This window comes from Candoia aspera, chromosome 2 (genome assembly GCF_035149785.1).
Source record: "Candoia aspera isolate rCanAsp1 chromosome 2, rCanAsp1.hap2, whole genome shotgun sequence".
In the NCBI taxonomy this organism is placed as follows: domain Eukaryota; kingdom Metazoa; phylum Chordata; class Lepidosauria; order Squamata; family Boidae; genus Candoia; species Candoia aspera.
The window spans coordinates 165209978-165225468 of NC_086154.1; the positions used below are offsets into that span (position 1 = coordinate 165209978).

General features: G+C 39.4%; 1 protein-coding gene across 1 annotated transcript in view; it reads right to left on the minus strand.

Annotated features, from left to right (window-relative positions):
• LOC134491187 (ephrin type-B receptor 5) overlaps positions 1-15491 on the minus strand; it is a 182931-nt gene that overhangs the window by 154302 nt on the left and 13138 nt on the right. The window lies entirely within an intron of this gene.

Consider the following 15491-nt stretch of genomic DNA (forward strand, 5'->3'; position numbering starts at 1 on the left):
AATGTTACAGAACAGCTATCCAAACAAATAACCCCTCATAGACTTTTTGCATGAAACGGAACAAGATGCACTTTTGATGATTAGGGAAAAAAACTGGACAATAGAAAAAAGTGAGCTTTTTTTTTTGTAATCATAGAGTAGGAGTTAATTTTGTAATTGTACTTATATTTGTTGCAGAAGAAATTGGAAGCTTCATTCATTTTTTTGTTCTCTCTTTTTGTACTTTTTCTTTCTTCTTTTTTTCTTTCTTTTTTCTTTTATTTCTTATTAGTTTGTGTAAGTTTTTTTTGTTTTTTGTAAAACTTTTAAATATGTGTGTGTTATTCAAATAAATATATGTATGCTGGGGACATTCTGTAAGTACAAAAATAATGCAAATATTCATTTTAGAAAAAGGTACAAAGAAGCTTATTATATAAGGAAAACTGGTTGCAAAAAAATTCTGGACTACGTAAAGACATGCATTAGGAATCATGCACACACAAACACAAAGGCAGAAATTAGACAGAATAAGTTAATGATTAGAAAAACTCATAATGGAAAGAAATGAAAAATATCAGATTCATCCACTTTACATGTAATTCCATACGTACCAGTGAACGGCAGTCCCCAAACCACCTGTTTTATAAACATGGTTCCTTAAACCTAAGGAACATATGGGCAGCAAGAGTTTCAAAGTAGGCAGAATAAAGTTCTATAAAATGTATGCTTTGTATGAAACTGGGTGCCCAAGATGCAGTAATGGGAAAAGGCTTAAATTAAATGAATTAATGGAAGACACTCATATTAAGTGAACTAAATTTCCACATTCAGCAACTATGTACCACTGCATACTCGCTGATGGAATTAACAGAAGAATGTTGCTACCTCCATGCCCTGCCTCCTAGATATCTGGCTGGAGATAGTGAGGATTTCTTTTCCTTTTTATCAGCAGACAACCATGTGCAAAGATAAGGTCTTCTAAAAGATGTTAGTGGTATCAACCAGAGGATATGAGAGGCCAAGTTTGTTCTTTCCTCTTGAATGGATATTTTTCTGATAGGAAAACATGGGGGAAATTGGAATGGAATGGATGGAATACAGTGACCCCTGAACCTTCTGGAAAGTTCTATGACTGAAGCAGGACAACAGCATTATAAAAACTGATTTGAAAGGATCCATACTATACACAATAGAGACATGCTACAATTGCTTGCAATTGAAATTTATTGCCTGGCAATTCCCATTATTGGCTGGCACGTCTGTATTTGCATTCCCTAGAACTCTGGAAGAATGTCAGATTTGATTTTGGATGTTGCCACCAACTAAAATGTTTCCTACACAAATAATCTGACTTTATACCTCCTACCTTTATCTATCACCTGCCACTCCTTGTTCTCAGAGGAACTACATGTGTCAAGCTATGCTTGAAAGAGAATACATTTAAGAAGAGGAGAACGGGAGCAACTCTATCATTCCTGAATATTTCTTTGTCTGTACAGCATTAGTAGTATGGACTTGTAACCAGTCAGAAACAATAGCACGGAAACCAAAATATAAACATTTCCCTTCAGAAACTCAAAAGCCACATAATTTGTACTTTGCATCTGGGATGTACTGTATGATTCTGTTATGCAGGCAGGATCTGAGTAGCAGAAGAAAAACAAAATACAACAGCATTTTTACTTGGCCAACTTGGAAATCTCAATTTCATTTTCTCTGGCTTCTATTTAATTTATTCATAAAGCCCACAAATCCAAAATGATGAATTTGAATAGGCTCATCCAGCCATCTGTCACCTATGACCCAGGAAATTCAATGAAAGAATCCTTAAAAATCTCAAGTAAACAAGCATTTCTGAAAGCCAAAAAGAGTGTCAGAACTGTGTGCACAGCTTTCTTCTGGCTCATATCCAAAGCAAGCACCACGCAACCCAAATCTGAAGAGAAGTATCCTTCAAACTTTTTACAACTTCCACTCTTTTTAACTTTCAGCAGATGATAATCTTGTCAGCCTGTTCCTCTGTCTACTGTAGTCCTTAATACCCTTATTCCCTAAAATAGCTGGCTTAGGTCTGAAAGTTGCCTGGTCTCAAGGTTTGACCAGAAGTTTCTAGGATTTGTTCTTCTCTGGGCTGTTTAGCATTTCTGAAAGATGGGCAAGAGGCAAAGGATTAGTTATTTTACCCTTGTCTCAAGTGGTTTTCTTTTAATGTTTGCTACTCATCAGTTTCTATCAGACGCAAGTTTCAATTAACATCCTTCTGTGGCTCATAGACACTATTTCCCTCTCCTACCAGGCTCTTCCTCTTCTATTAGCTCCACCCTCTTTGCAACATCATGGCTTATCTCCTGAGCATCTGCACCTCAGAAAGCCTAACAGTCCTTGGGATTTGTTCAAGACCACTGGAGTCAAGGGAGAGAAATTTTCAAATTTGGGTTGGTCAAATCAGAAGAATTTATAAGGACTGAACTTGCAAGCTGTCTTCAGAAAGCTACAAAAAGTCACAGGCATCAATTCATTCGAAGTATATAACAGCTAACAGTGCAACTCCATCTAAGTCAGTAATAAGGTTGTCAAGAACTGTTTATGAAGAACAGTCCTGTGCTTCCTGAATAAAGAAACAATTGGATTGGCTAGCACTTGTAAATTAAGAACTCTCTAGCAATTAACACACAAAAATAGGTCCAGATGTTTACATCAAGCCAAACAACTGCAAAACTATTCTGTGGGGATGGAGTGGCAAAACAACTAAAGCATTGGTACGGATGCAGCTACTTTTAAGCTGCCTTGCCTTTGAACGTTTACTCACATTTTTGGCAATAGGTATCTAAACTCTAGATCCTTAAAATGTGTGTTGCTGTGTGTGTGTTAAGCTATTTCAATTGCTAGATACAACCTAGTTTTAAAAAGTTTTAGCCATTGCCTGCAATATTGTTTCCTATATAATAATCCCAATGTCCCTTATGTCAAGAGATTTCCAGTTGACCCAACATCAGTCACGTACAGTATGTGAGATGGGTGGCTATATAAGTTTAATAAATAAATAAATCAAGAACTTTCCCTTCGTTTTTCAACAGCTGTCTCGGCAACGAGCAGAGATGGCAAGGAGGAAATCATGTAAGCTCACCAGCAGCCTGCAGGGGTGTCAGTGATAACTGGATCAGACATTTTGCATTGGATAAAAGCTGGCGGCAATTCGAGTCACCAATAAAACTGTATACTGCTACACAAGGGCAAAATATAGATTCCTTTCTGCAAGTCGGTAAGCACAGGGTACATTCATATGTAATGAAATATAGTTTGTGAGAAGAGCACACCTTTTTTCTTCACAATTGGATGATTCACCTAAGCACATGCAACAGCAGAGTGGAGCTCAAGTGAATTCCCCTACTTTCCCTCCCTCTTCAGGAGGAGGAAGAGATGGAGAAGGAGCAGAAGAAAGAACCACGATACAGCATATGGTTTCATTTTGCCCAGATCCTGCTTATCTTTATGCAGGGCTGACTGTATTTTGATGCTTGGCCCCTTTCCAAGTAGTGAAGCCATTCAGATTGGAGCAATTGTCAGTTAAAGTTGGGGTGGGTGGGGGGGGGGGTCATTTGCTTTCCAAGGACTGGGCACACCACAGTGTAGCAAATCTGTACACAATGCTTTATTGCAGCACACACCTTCCCCAACAACAGGGTATTGCTCTGGGTCAACTCCACCCTTCTAAGACTTGCAAGTTGCTGTTGCCACATAAATACATCTTTAACACTCAGTCTTTCAATACTCAGTTCAAACAAAGGTCTCAAAGTCTGTAAAGTAGCATACAACGTTTGCCTTTTTCCAGATGTTCTTGCACTAGTTGGAATGAGGTGCTGCCTCAGTGTGGCTGTTCCTTTTCTAGTTGCTGCCAAGCTGCAGGCCAAGCTCCAAGCTCTGCTCTTAAGCAGTGTTGCTTCGAGCATTCCAGCTGAGCTCCAGGCAGGAATCCCACCAGGATATGCTGCTTACCTTGTTGCTTGCAGTCCTGCCAGTTGACTGATAGTCCTCTTGCCTGCCTGTAACAGCTGTCAATCTCCAGACATCATCTCCCACTTCCTCACCTGCTTGCCTTTTCCCTATCTCCTTTTCTCCTACACACCCACCTCCCCACCCTGTCCTAGCATTTGTTTTTGTAAGCTAAGAGCCTGGGTGGGGTAAGGCTGCCTCTGGACGTCTGCACATCCCTGAAAACGCCAGGGTGTGGCTCAATTATCACAGGCAGCTGGAACGCCAGCTTGGATGCTTGTAAAGTTGTGAATGAATGAATGCATGAGGGAAATGGGGTGACAAGCATTTCTGCCTGGCTGCAGCTACTTTTCCCAAGCACAGAGAGCAACCCCAACTTCACTCCCTCACAGTGGGTTTCCTAATCTTGAAATGTACTTTTGACTAATAGCAATTTTTGGACATCTTCACTTACTGCAAATTCTCCTTCCTGGATCCTTTTAGAATATTTGTATATAACACTTTTACTTAACAAGACCCCTTTGGGGTTCAAAATGTGATAGAACTGCTGTATCTTCCATTTCTATTATATCAGTTCAAAAACAGATATATCATTTCTGGGGAAAAATGTGTTTGGATTGTTCTTCTCATGCTAAATTAACATTATGGGGCAATTCAGACCTCAAAACTGATAAAAAAAATTTTTTTATGGAAGATATGAATGGGTGCTGGGATCCTTACACTGGATCAACTAGTGCAGGGTTTCTCAACCAGGATTCCGTGGAACCCTAGGGTTCCACGAAAGATCACTAGGGGTTCCCTGGGAGATCACGATTTATTAAAAAAATTATTTCAAATGCGGGCAACTTCACATTAAAGAGGTAAGTTTCATTCTTTATTTTTAGTTTAAGAACCTTGTTAATGCATATACTGTATACAGACCTACACATGAAACGCATATAATCATTTTGTAACTTCCGGCCTATATTTGAGGCAGAATTTGCAGGGGTTCCCCAAGGCCTGAAAAATATTTCAAGGTTCTTCTAGGGTCAAAGGTTGAGAAAGGCTGAACTAGTGAATGATAACTGAGGTTTTTTTAGGTTACAAGATAAATACCATTAGTCAGTTGCCACCCACTGGCAGTATTTACAATTACAATGTATTTCTACTACCTAGAAATTGACAGCTGGACAACAGGAATTTATTCCCTGTGCCCCTATTATTGCCAAGAGGTTAGTTCTCCAACACTGGAAAGACAAACATACGCCCCCAATTACTCAGTGGACTGAAAAACTGACATTACTTGTGTCTTATGAAAGAGTTGCCTATAGACATAGATTATACATGGATGATCACAGTGAAATATAATCATCTTTCATTGAACAAATGTAAAAAAATGCATATCCATAGATAAACATGTGCATAAGAAGCTCTTAACAATACAATTTATCTTGTTATTCCATTTTTTCTTTTTTTTCTTTGGTTATTTATTTATTTATTTATTCGCTTTTTCTTTTTCCTTTGTCCCTTTTTATTAAATAAATAAAGCAATCTATCCAGGCTGGCAGCTCAATCTTACTTTGACTAGTAAAGCCAGACATGAAGGGATGTCACAGAGAAGAGGGAGTAGATATATTCTCCCTAGCCCCAGAGGGTTGGACAAGAACCTTTGGGTGGAAGCTTTACAGTGAGAGATCCAAACTTGTAAACCACCCAGAGTCCCTCCTTTGGGGGGGAGATGGGCAGTGATAAAATTTGATAAAAATAAATAAATAAATAAACTTGAACTAAGGAGGAATTTCCTGACTATGAGAGCTGTTAAGTAATGGAACAGTCTGTCTCCTGAAGTTGAGGGTGCCTTATCACTGGACATTTTCAAGAAAAGACAGGACAGCCGTTTGTCCAGAATGGTCTAAGAATTCTTTCCCTGGGCAGGGGGCTGGACCAGAAGACCTCCAAGGTCCCTTCCAACCCTGTGATTTTATGATTCTAAGAGTGATGGGATAGCATGATTAGCTGTACCTGAGAGAGATGGTACCTTGGTGGTACACCCCAGTCTTCTTGGAACATACAACTTTGTCCTTTGAGAAATAGGGCCATTTGGGGAAGAAGGAATATGTCTACTCCCAAATGCCCCCACTAGGTTATCCAGCACCTGCTGCCTGAAGCTACTACCTCACTTTGCCTAATGCTAGGACCATTCCTCCTAAAATGAGAAGGGTTCATGATTCAAAATAAACCTAATCAGCTGCAGAACAAACCACCTAATGAAGGCCTGTAGTTTATATCTTTAGCAACTGATTACAGCTTAAAACTTAGTCAACGGTTAACCAAACTGACTATAATCCTGGCTCATTTCCCTGGAAAACTAAAATGGTAAGATTTCAGGTTCACGTGAAAGGAAAGTCAGGAATCAAGCGAAGTAGAACTAAATCCTAGTTTAGTTCTCTCCCTGGCCACCTGGGGAGAAGATGAGGAAGACAGAAGTACTACAGTCCAGCACTTCATGCTGGTTATTTTCTGCCCATGCCTAAAATGTTACATGAATGTTTCAGATGCTGGGTGAATAATTACTATCCTCACAAAAAACTATCCACATACATTTGGCTTGCTGACAAACTGAGGATTGCAAAACAGCAATAAAAGATGGTATTTTTTTAAAAAAAAATCAGGACACTATTCTCTTCCTCACCAAACAACCCATTAAGTAAATCCAATGTATGAATGAATGAGTAGAGACATCTAATTACTGTTCCAGAGCAACTTAAGTTTTTTTTTTGTGCTTTAAGCCATTTCTAAAATTGCCTGTAAATGTATTGTCCATGATCTATCCAAAGATAAGCTCTCTTAAGCTCAAATGAATGCAGCAAAAAGAAATCTAAGTACCTGCTTAACTCTTCCACTAAAAATCACCATGACTTAAAACAGCTTAACCTCAACTAATCTAGATGTTTTATACCTTTCTTTATATATAGCTCAAATGCTTGCTGTAGATAGTGCTTGTAACAGTAAAGGAGGCCTTTTTTTTTTTAACAATTAGTACATACTTTTCCTTTAAGAAATACCTGGTGTACAATTGAGAAACTTCTAAGTGTAATACTGCATGCTTTTTTACTTTAGTATAAAAGTAAAAGGGTCTGTTCTACAGGATGGAGAACAACCACAAAAAAACTTATTCTGTTGAATGATGGCCTATAAAGTAGCTTTTTTTCAGGAGGTAAAAGCTAACATCCAATGTCAAATCAGGAATGAGTTATTTGATTTTAAGGTTGATGAGTATTGACTGATTCACAGGACAAATTTATATTTGAATTTGTCAGCTTAATCCCAGGTAAAAAAAAAGGTAATCCCAGGTAAAAAAAAAAAAAAGGTAATCCCAGGTAAAAAATAATTTCATTATTTTAGATTTGGAAAAATTTGATATCTGACATATCTAAAGGATTTGGGGGGGGGTTAATTAAGTATTTATTACATGGTAATCACCACTGATTGAAAGCCATTCACTTAATCACAGTCATTCTTGCTACTTGTAAGAAGGAATAAGCAGTCATCTCTCTCGCTCACTCGCTCTCTCTCTCTCACAGAGTTTTAAAGTTATTGACAGTGGAGATGAGAGTCTCAGAGTACCCAGGAAGCATTATTCTATAGACCAAAGAGAATTGGATCCCAGATTTTTTATCAAGGGCACCAAACTTTTCCTCCAGTTCTCCCAGCACAGTTGGAAGCTCTGGAGTCTAAATTTAGCTGGGCTACACAATAAATGCTTCTGATGTACTTTCAGCATGATCTCTTCATCTGCTTGGCTATTTAAGACTATGTCTCAAATTTGGTTTTCAAAGACGTCCCAAAGGAAGTTGTTACATTTAAATTGCAGCAAAAGTGAATGCGCTATGAAATAACTGTATATAATCAGAAAGAAGGTCCATTCCGATTTCACCTGGTGTTTCAAACCCACTGGGTCTATTCTTACGAAAGGCAAACAGATAAAGATATAACGTATTTTGATACTTCAGAATAAACTTGGATGGCTTTATCTGAACCAATGTTATATACAGCAGTATGGATACACAGTAAAGCGGTATTGAAGTTTCATTCCAGGTGATCAGATTGAATCACTCCTTCAGTTCAAATCTTCAGAGTGAATTACTGAACTGTGTTTAATAAAATCAGGTATCTTTGAATTAGTTTGGATATTTGATGGGCTTTGGCAAACACATAGCGCCACTTTTATCGAACTGAATTGATTAGATCCTGGCACTATTACTTACTCTCAGCTGATTTAATTTTTGAGCAGAAAACAGTCATTATTTAACATCACTGGCAGATAACCTGCAGCCCCTGAACTACAGCTATCACCTCCAGGGCTGCCCCAGCTAAATTAGCCATAAATCAGTTTCAGTTTCCCTGCAATTTGAAACGGGAATTGGGCAAGTTTTGTAGTTCAAGTCCTAAAATAACTCCCTACTAAAAACCCAAGAGGATAATGAAAAACCTGCTCCTTTCCATTTTTGAATCAACATTCCACACATTCTGGCCTTAGCCCTCCTCAAAATGTTAAACCCCAGAGGTCACAAACCCTGCTCTGGCCCACCTGATTTATCATAAAACAGGCAAAGAATGGCACCCACATACTGGCCAGTTCCTAAATCACAGCTTTATGCAGCATGAGAACAACCAGTTTTCTCATTACATCCTTCCAAACCATTCTTTAAAATGGGAGTCTATCTAATGGTGCTTATAAAGAATGACCAGATCAGGCCTTAGAGGGATAATAAATAAAGAAGCTGCTCAGTTTTAAAACCCATTTAAACCCAGAGCCACCGTTATTATTTATTTATTTTTCAAAAATAATCTTTTTCCATCATTAAAAATGACCTTAAATTTCAGTCCAGAATCATCTGTTAAGGTATGATTAATATTCTCCCCCAAATTGTGATTTATTCTGAACAAAAACACACACACTTTTTCATAATTAAAAGGAATCTTAAATTTCAACCAGAATTCTTCCATTAGATGAAGATGCAGATGAGGAGGTGGGGGAGGATTAGCCTTCCATTTTCTTTCCAAGGACTCCTAATACAAATCAAGATCCCCAAAAATCTGTTTTTAACAAAGGCCACTGCTTGAGTCCACTGAGGGATCAACAGTATTGAGACAAATGGGCTAAATTAGCAGAAGGCAGCTTTGTATTTTCATAATCTTCATAATTTAATCACTTTATTTATTTTAAATAATTTATGTACCATTCATGAACAAAAGCTCTTGAGCCAGCTGCATAAAACTTAATGCAACAACAACAACAAAAAGCCATTTGGGATAAAAGAAATATAACAAAGTTTGCAGTAGCAGCAGTATATGGAAAACTGTTGCAAAATGTACAGATCTTCAAAAGAAATCAGGGTGGAAAAATTATTCAAGTTAAAGGCCATGGAAAACAATAAGCTTTTCATCTGGTGGCAAGATGACCTTCAAGATGATGCAGATGAGTTTTCTGTGGATATTCTACAACCAGGTGCCACTGCTAAATAAATCCTCTCCCTCTCCTTATGGAATGAAGGAACTGGAAGAGGAGCTCTACAGAAGATCTTAACTTGGCCTAAGCTCTTCAGGATTAAACATCTTCTTGGCCTGAAACCTTGCCCTCTCAGATAGTCATGACAAATGAGAAAAACAAGAGAAGGCAAGGAGCTGAGTCAGGGGAAGGCTGCCACCTGAGCTGATATACTGTAAGAGGTTGATTAGGAAAAGGCAGACAAAAAGGAAAGAATGATGAGACAGCCTTGGCTCAAGGCATGACAGAAGTCCACTAGGTGCCATGATAGAAAGTTGACAGATGTGTGGCACCTGGAGGAGGAAGTGGGGGAAAAAGGCTCAAAGGACAAAAAAGATGTCTAGAAAGACTTCTTTGTTCCACTTCCCCATAGCAGCAACATATATAAGAAGGAGATCCATTATTTCTGTAGCATCTCAAAGCAATTGTGTCTTGATTTTCAAAGCACCTGCTACAGTCTACAAAGTATACTGTATACTCCATGATACAGAGATAGAGAGCCATGATGTCAATCAACTGGCAAGTTGAAACAGGCAGTCTTTATAGTGGTATAATATCCAAGATGTCAAGAACAGTCCTACTCATGCAGACAATGTCTGACTAACAATATCTTTTGACCATCTGTGTCAGACAACAGGCCAGTTTTAAATGACTGCACTTTTCATAGTAATCAGGAACCACTAGCAAGTTTTAATTTGCTACTAAGCTGTACCTTGCCATGCTTCTAATAAAAATATCTCCAACCATGGCTTTAGCAAAAAAAAATTTGAACTGAGTATAATTGGCACATTAGGTTCCATTCAAATCAAATTTTAACTTGGATTTTTCCTATTTAGTATGATCATCATTGTCATTAGCATAATTTAGCTAGCAAGATAGTATAATCACCTGTGAGCTACTGTTGTGAAATATTGTAATACTCTGATATTATTAATAAAGTCTCCCATATTAAGCTTGATTGCTGGCTGCAGCATGGACACCTTTGGGTAGTTTTCTTGGTAACAAGACAGAAATGGATCAACACTGCCTTATTCCAAACTGGGTTTTTTTTCCCACTTTCTGTCTAGCCTATAATACTGGGATTTCTCAATGATCTCCCATCCAAATACTAACCAGGTTTAACCATGCTTGGCTTCTATGAGATCAAGCAAGGTCAGTTACCTGCTGCCATTTGCTGTGACCTGTTCCTATTAATTTGTATACATTTACTTATTCATTCATTCATTAGATATATATTCTGCCTTTCCTTCAGGAGTGCCAAGTGGTGTACATAGTGCTCCCTCCTGCAGTTTTCCCCACAACAATCCTGTAAGGTTGATTGGGCTGAGAGAATGACTGGCCAGTGAGCTTCCATGGCTGAGGGTGGACCAGAACCTGGCTCTCCCCATTCCTACCTCAACACCTTAACCACTATACCACACTAGTATTTAGGATCTGTACAGAAATTAAAAGTATAAAACATCCATGATTTTTATGGTAGTTTATGGGGGCCTATTCATTATGGTGGCCTCCCAAGGGCTGGACCTCATGCTGCTTGGGATATTATGGGAGCTAGCAGGCCCAGGATAGAGTAGGTTGAAACAGACAGACTTCCAGCTGAAGAAAGCACTTGGCTATGTAACTGAGGTAGTAACCTAGAGTCCATGAAAACACAAGAAATATTATCAGTTCTCCCACATAATACTCTTATTATTTTCACAAAGAGGAAGTCTGCCTTTTTTAATCACGTACCTAGACCAGCAGGTGCAAGGGTCTTCCACTCCAGGAATGAGAGCCACACACCGAGCGTCTTCCACATACATCTACAGTACGTTAGATCTACGTCCCATCTTTCTTCCAAAATAGAAGACAGAGTGGTATACAGAAGATGCCCTGACCATCTCCTTTAAGGACTGATAACTCTTAGCCCTTCACAGGTGGTTGCGTCGTGAATCTTCAGGCTTCTCCTCAGACAGTCCTGGAGCATTCTCTTTTCTTCTCTCCTTTCCCTCAGGAGCTCCTGCATTTCCATCGCTTTCTCCAGAGCCCTCCTCCAAGAAAAAGCTCAGCCCACCAGACTAGAAAAATCAGCATTACCATAGGAGCTTGAGGAAGAGGTCCTTAATGTCAAATGGCACACTCTGTAGTGCATGGTGGGAGTGGGATGGGTTAAGTGGACATACTCATTAAAACAGTAATAAAGAACAAAGATAAAAGCATTCTGAACCTAACTTGCCCCAGGCCATTCCTAGCAAGGTTGTCTGTTTCACCAGACAAGGATTCCAGCTGAACCCCAACCCCTCCAGAGCTCTCTGCTAAGCCACCCAGTGAGCATGACCAAAATTGAGACTCCTTGTGGTTGCTGCATGTGCGCGGCACCCTCAGTGGGGACCAGCAGACATACTCCACACATGGAGGCTGGTAAAGAGCTTTTAATTATTTTGAATAAATGGTTAAGAGAGACAATATCCCTTTATCTTCTCATCATTAATTACTACATCCTCATGATCACTGTGAGTTATTTAAAACGGCGGGGAACTCAGAAGTGTTGCACTAGTCTCTTTCCCTTGGCAAGATAGAACTTGATGGGTGCTCTGGCGGTTCGAGTGCTCTTTTTTAATTACCCAATATGGGGAGATTATATCTTTGTAATATTTCTCAGGCGCCTAACTCAGAATATAATTGCATGCCTGAGCAATAGAGAGAGTCACTCTTTGTATATTAGCTTATGGCTGATTCCCTGCAATCTTTGCAGACATACTTGGAGGTGACTAGAAAGGTACGGAGTGGCCCTGAATTACACCTTTTAAGATTTCTGTCTGCTGCTGAGGACTGCCACAATTTTTCAGCCCCAACCAGAATTCTGTCCTCTTGGTCTGGTGCCAGAAGAGGAAACGTCGATGGTGGGGAGAGAGACTCTCCAGCAGCCTGTGTGCTTGCTGTTGCCTTGCACACATGTTCCTCTCCCTGTTAAGGGCTGCTGGCTACCATAACCCCAGGCTATTTCTCATCAAGCAGAGCATCTCTGATCTCACCACCATACTTGACTGACAGGCTGGAAGCAAGACATCAGATAAAGAGTCTCCCATGCAACCCCACTTCACACAAAAAAATTAGGCATCCTTGCAGACAGTCAGAGGCACCATCCCGGTTACAATATCTGCACAAAGCAGACACAGCCCCAGCTTTGTAAAATCCGTCCTGGTGCATCAAAAGAAGGTGAGAAAAATTGTGCAGGCTACAAACGGTTATCCTTCGAGACAATGGTATATAGCCGATTCTGACTGGCCACATAGCAAGGTGATACCATATGACATTCTTAACTCAGACCACATGAGAAGGAACAAAGAAAATGTCGCAGGGTTTAATCTGTCAGTTGACTGCAATATACAGCTGTGAACTGCCACTCAAGGAGAAGTGGGAACATTGCATGGTCAGATAGCCTCATATCCTCCCATTTCATCCCTAAGCCTTACACATAGGGTTGCCCTGATTCCTAATACTTTTTCAGATGGCCCAAATCTGCTTCATTTTCATCCACAGAAATCACTTCTTTTTTCAAAAGAAAAAAACCAAGGGAAGGATGTGATTGAAGTAGATTTAAAGCAAAAGCTCTGAACCAATCAGCTTCGAAAAGGCTGAATTAATTTCTCATGCTAATTTAGCATCAGCCAATGTTAACAAGCCTCCTACAGTTGGTCAGTATTTCTTTTGAAGTGAAACAATATGGTGAAAAGATTCCCCAACTGAAGTTCTTATAAGATGAAAGAGTCTAGACTGCCAGAGTTTATCACTTCAAAGCAACAAATGGGCCATTAACTTAAGAGAAGAGTAAATGCTTTGGCAAGGGACAGTATTTGACAAGCATCTCAAATAAGCCTTTTCTAGACAACAGAAAAGGATGATAATTACTGAGGAAATCCACGTCTCCCATGTATACTCAAGCAGGCAAGTTTATACAATGGCACGCATGATTCCATCTGCCAGCCCTGATGGAAGCAGGATTCCAGAGGGTTTAGTGGGAATGGTAATGTATATCCCATTATAAGCAAGTATTTTAAAAAAGAAAAAGGAGAAAAAATATCTGGATCATCTATGTGCTTTTTAGTGACATATTGGGCCAAGCTGAAAATTGTAATTCAGAAATACCAATTAAAAAAACAGAAAATAGCATTCCCCCAAATACAAATGCTGGAGAGGAAACGAAGAAGAAGCAGACTGGCAAGACTTCTTGTCTGTTATTGAATAACCATGAACTTTCAAAGGCCCTACAGTGCTCACAATTCAAGTCACACTGTGGCTGAGATCACTGGCCATAATACAGGCTGCGTTCCTCCTTCCCACCCCTCTTTTCCTCTGCTGCCTAAATATTTACATCCAATCTTGCTTTCTGCCAAATTCTAAAACACTGCTTCCTATTGCATCCCAAAGCCTTCCAGTTCATCCCATAAGCTGATTTTGATTGTTGGGATGGTACTCAGAAAAAAAGGAAAAGCAACTTTAACCACAAAGATGGGTTTCACTAAATGGGAACGTACCCAGGCATGCAAGAATAGACAAGAGCAATCAGTAGAAAGCAAGGAATCGCCCGAGGAATGGTGCAACCATGCTCTGCCACCAACAACAATGTCTGCTTAATGTTTGGCAAAGTTATGCATTTTAACTCATCCTACCAAGTGTTGAATATTCATCAGTCAGGGTTAATTTGCTGTAATTAACACAGATGTGAGGCGAAGAAAAGAAGGGAACTGGGATTACTCCAGTTACTATTTCAGCTTGTTACCCTGGGGACTGCAACCAGATCAGCTGTCCCCAATCCTGGCAACCTCTCAGAATTCCCAAGCCAACATGGTCACTTCTGAACATTCAGGCAGGTGAAGTCCATACACCTTGGGAAGCTACCCAGCTTCTGAAAGGCTGGGTCAGGCAGACCAAGAGTCAAGTCCAGTGTAAGTCAGCTTCCTCTGAACCTACCAGAAATTAACAGTTAATGGAAAACTTTGGGAAATTAATAGGTGAAGAAAGATTCAATGCGTTAACGTGTGTTCATCTTATCTAATACAGTATCAGTGTTTTGTTTTGTTTTGTTTTTGTCCCATCTTTCCTTTCCCCTCTTCCTCTTTTTTTTTTAATTTTCTGTTCCTAATATTATTCTAGGAACTGAAAATTTAAAAAAAAGAGAAAGAGGGGAAAGGAAAGATCTTGCCCTGGGACAAAAACAAAACAAAACATTGGAACTCTTTTTTTAGAAAGATTAATTATGATTAACCTTATTAATCTCTTCCAAAACTAATATATTAACATGTATGGTGCTTATTCTTAATGGAATTTTAGATACATTAGTTTTCAGTGTAATTTTATAATACACACTGGGATGCATATTTTACAAAAGCTTGTCAGAAGTGGAAAGTTGCTTTTCAAGAACATGCAAACTGTCGGCATGTCTACATGAAGACCAGAATCACAGTACAAGTGCAGAACCCATAATGAACATTGCAATATATTTAACAATAATATATTTAAAATATATGTAAACTGCAGCACACTTATTTGGAGATGGTCCTGGGCCTATCTTTTACATGGACATGGATAAATTTGTCCTCATCTCCCTATCTCCTGTTATCTAACAGGCTACAGTAGAGAAGGCATAATGTAGGTGACTGGCAAAAAGCATATATATGGCCAGGTCGAGCCTGCTCATGTGAGCTTAAAATTGGGAGGGGTCGGGGGGCCCAAGACTGCATACTGCATGTTTCACCATCCCCATCCCCAGTTTTGGGACCCATGCATGCAGGCAAACATCTCCAGAGACACTGAGAAGGCCTTGATCATTCTTTTATCAAATTCTGCTTGTCAGCTTGGCGCTTCCCTGCTTGGTTGGTGGAAATACAACCAAATCTCAGAGAAAAGGCTCACATTCTGATGTATGCTTGTGTTTTTAGTGCTGGAATTAGAAGAAACACTAATATATCAACCTCAGTCCAAGCCCATCTTGCATCCTACACAA